Consider the following 4,618-nt stretch of genomic DNA (forward strand, 5'->3'; position numbering starts at 1 on the left):
AGGAAGGAAGGAAGGAAGGAAGGAAGGAAGGAAGGAAGGAAGGAAGGAAGGGATTTTCAAGCCAAAAAATGAAACTAGAAATAATATTAAAGTATACCATGCTGGGAATGATGTTGTACTCTTTGAAATGGGGAGGTCAATAGTAAAGGAATTGGCTTGACTACCACCCTCTTTGCTTTTGTTCACTGCTGAACAGCTCTTACTGTTACAGCTTTTCTTATAATGCTTACCTGAATGTTGTTTCCCTGCAATTTCCATTCGTTGGTTGTAATCCAGCCCATTTGCAATGTTTGGATGCTACATTTACTGGCATCTCATCTGTCTGGAATCTCACTGCTTCCTGATTAAAAGGATGGTTGAAAATTATTACCAAGGCTGTTAACTGGGCTAGTTAATGCTAGGAATCCGTGGACTTGGCCATATATTTGACAGGATACTATTTGATCTAACTGCTTGCAGTTTTGACTGAGTCTACAGAAGGTCATTGTTGATGATACATTTTTGCAATCTGGACCATAGAGTTTTTAAAAAATATTTATTTTCCTAAGCATATTGAAAGTGATGTTTGCCTTGTTCTGCTAGGATATTTACAGCACAGCCGGGGATTGTCCTCTTGACAGCTTCAGTACACTCGCTTTGTTGAGTTGTCATGTTTCCACACCCTAGCTTTAAAAGGAAGCCACAATTCCCAAAATAAGTAAAGAAAACAAATGCCAAAAAGCCCCACAGAGAATACAAGAGAGAAGGATTTGTCTATCATTACCATTAAAAGGACTGTGGATGCCTTTCCTTCTTTCTTTAGCATATGGCTGTCCAAAGCATGTCTTAACCCTCATTTATTAAGGTAAAATAACTTTCGTTCTATGAGCTGTAGCGGATTTTCTGTCCTCAATAAGAACTCCATGGCATTGCAGGTTATGTAAAAGCTACATGTTCAAATGAATGTTTGTGTGCACCAAACCAAATGTGTTCCTCCCAACTACCCAGAGTCAGAAAACACAGTAAAATAAAACCAATTAAAGAAATTGTGTAGTGGGGTATTTATTGCATTGTTTGATTTTACTTGACTCCAGTGAATTTCAGTATCCTCGTAATGAAAGAAATGATAAAGAGAACGTATTTCTGCTTCAGTGAATTGCTGGGAAATGTCATAGAGCATTTATTATCCCAGTATGTGTTACTGGTATTTGATGTCAAATCAATTTCACCTTTTGGTGAAACTACAAATGAGAGACCTCTAAATTTTCCTGTTACCAACAAGTCTGGTCAGGTCCTGCAAACCCAGGGTTGTGGCTTCCTGCCTCTAATGTGGTCCTCCTCTTTTCCTACTGCCTTCCACTTTATGCCACACATAAAAATACCCCAACAGGAAAATAAATAGATTTGTTCAGACAGTTTGTAGTGACCTAGGCTGTGTGTGTGTGCATGCACATGTGTATGTGTAAACCGTAGAGTTGCCCCTTCACATTTACGGCTTTGACTTTTGCAATTTCATTATTCACAGATTTGATTAATATGTTCTCTCTCAGAATTTCTTGGTCCTCCAGCATGACTCTATGGCCAATGTTCACCAGAGGTCACACTGGAGGACCTAGAGCCTCCTAGAAAGAACACTTCTCTAGGCATCTGGTGGTCCTCCAGCACAATTCTAGCTTCAGCTTCCAGCAGAAGTTGACCATAGTGTTGCACTGGGGTACCTAGAGATTCCTAGAGAGGTATCCTCTCTAGTTTTACAAAACTGGGGTTTTTGGTGTTTTTTCCCCACTTTCATTATTATTATTATTATTATTTATGTAAATGTACACGGCGTTGTACAAAACCAAGTAAAATCAAGAATATATAAAAAACCTGCCTATGGCACACAATCTAAAAGTTAAAATAACAAATGAAAACATCATAAGAAACAAGTTAAAACAGCAATATCCACTATTGAGTCAAGCATGTGAACAACCAGGACACAATCACAGAACGCTTCCCTAAACAATATGGTCTTTAACTCAGCTTTGAAGCTGGTTAGAGACATGTTGAATCATGCTTGTAAGGGGAGGAGGTTTCAGGAGTGAGGAGCAGCAAGCGAGAAGGGACGAATCCGGGACGGGGCTGTGGAAATCCTGGGCTAGGACAGGAGACCTTGGCTACCAGAATGGAGGGAACAAGAGGGGGTGTAGGGAGAAAGAAGTTTGGAGAGATAAGGAGGGGCCAGCCCATACAGGGCTTTAAAGGTGAGCAGGAGAAGCTTGTACCGAATGCGGAAGGGAAAGGGGAGCCAGTGAAGGGATGACAACAGGGGCGAGACATGGTCATACCGGCGAGTGAGTAAGATAATACAAGCAGCTGAGTGCTGAACAGAAATCATTGGTGAAGGTAAGAGAGAGGAAGCCCTGCCAAGAGAAGGTTACTGTAGTCAAGTCGAGAGACCACTAGGGCATGGACCAAAGTCTTTGCAGTAGAAGCAGAGAGATATGGACGGATTTTGGAGATATTATAGAGGAAAAATCTACAGACCTTGGCTGTGGCCTGAATCTGCAGGATAAATGACAGAGAGGAGTCGAAAGTGAAACCAAGACTGCGGGCTTCCTGAACCGGCTGAATGTTGTTGACAGAGATAGAAAAGGAATATTTAAGGGTGGGCTTAGGAGGGAAGACAAGAAGCTCCGTCTTAGACATGTTGAGCTTCAAACGCCGATGGCACATCCAGTGAGAGATAGCTGTCAGACAAGATGAAACTTGCTGCTCAAGCCCTGGCGAAAGGTCAGGGGTGGAAGATACAGCTGGGTGTTATTGGTGTACAGATGGTAAGAGAAACTGAAAGAGCTGATAAGCTTACCAAGAGACAGTGTGTATAGAGAGAACAAGAGGGGACCCAAAACAGAACCCTGAGGAACTCCAACAGATAGGGGAACAGAGGATGACGTGTGGCCACCCGAGACCACTGCAAAAGATCTAACTGACAGGTAAGATTTAAACCAATCGAGAACGGAGCCTGAGAAGCCAAGGTCAGAACCCCAGTGAATGCAGAAGGACCACTGTACAAGACAAGTAGCTGAGGCTTGGTGATATTTTTTTTACAACTCTGCAGGTGACAATCCCATAGAATGTCTACATTGTAAGTTTAATTCTATGTGAACTCTGCGACAGAACAAGATTCTGGTGGCTTAAAATGCTCTGTGCTTGTACAATGTCATGGTGTGCCCCAAAGAATTATGGGAAAACACAAACACACATGCACAGATGCACCCTGAACTACAATTCTCAGAGGGATGTGACAACTAGAAATTATTATAAAAGTTCAGTAAATTTATACTACATTTGTAAACTGTTTTGAGATTAATTGTAATTATCCTAGGATTTTCAAAAAGTCTTGGGAATCAGTAGGAGAATCTTAGGAAATATAGTTTTGCAAAGTTGTTGAAGATTCTTTGTTAGGACTTTATCATACCAGCTTGCTATCTCGCCACAATCATACTAGTTTAAGACTGGGAGCATACCAGTTTGGCACCATTTCTTATCACACTTTCCCCCATGATAGCACTTTGGTGTTTCATGGTTTTGTGGTCTCTTTTTCACACTACCCAACATCACCTTCCAGAAGGAAGAGGGACAAGAGCGATCACAGATGCTTCCTCCTTCCTGAAGCTGGATGTTGTGTGAATGTACAGCCAGGTTCAGGAAGATGCTGCTGCCACGATTGCTGTAAGAGGCAAGGAGTGGGGGAGAGGAGCAGAATCATGTCCTTTCACACCAGGAGAATGCCTGAGAAGTGTAACTTCAGTGGAAGGGATTTATCGCAGGAAGGCAGTAATGGAAGAGCAGTGAGAGTGAGAGCCTATTGATGGGTTTTGCCCATCAGTGAAAAGATGCACTACAGTAACAAATGGAATGCAAGGCAGCAGGACGGACATGACATCATGTGTTAAGTATCAGCCAAATACACTTTTATCGTGTTAAAATCATGCTTTTTAACCTTTTATGATAAAGTTCTTAGAGACTCCTATCCTTTTTTTAATTGGGATGCAGTTAAATCAATAGCACAATTAAAATTAAAGACTCCAAGGAAGCAAACATTAAATGTATTTTGGAACACTACACAAATGTCACCTGAATACTGCAATTACATATGCATCTGTCTGTGTCTCTCTGATTCACTATCATAATTTGGTCCACCATTCTTTAATTTTTTACCAACTATGGTCACAGGCTGTTAGTTTTTTTTTATTCATGCCAATCTCTATTGACATTCTCAGTCATCATCATCATCATCATCATCATCATCATCATCATCATCATCATCAGAAATTTATTTATATCCTGCCCCTCTGCACTCAGGCAGCTGTTTCAAGTACTGTTTCAATTACTTTGCAGACTGTTTATTTGGAACTGCTAGAATTATTAGAGCTGTAAGAGTTATTAGAATGATTACTAGAATCACTGGAGACATTAGAATCACTCTGATGGCTGGAATTAATGAGGGAATCACTGGAACAATTGGAGCTGCTAGAATTTGAAGATATGCTAGAGTCACTGGAATCACTTGATTTAGAAGAATTGTTAGAAACACTTGAACTGCTGGACTCACTGGAACTGTGGGAGGTTGAAGAATCACTAGACTCACTCGAGT

The sequence above is a fragment of the Sceloporus undulatus genome, chromosome 5 (genome assembly GCF_019175285.1).
Source record: "Sceloporus undulatus isolate JIND9_A2432 ecotype Alabama chromosome 5, SceUnd_v1.1, whole genome shotgun sequence".
Lineage (NCBI taxonomy): Eukaryota > Metazoa > Chordata > Lepidosauria > Squamata > Phrynosomatidae > Sceloporus > Sceloporus undulatus.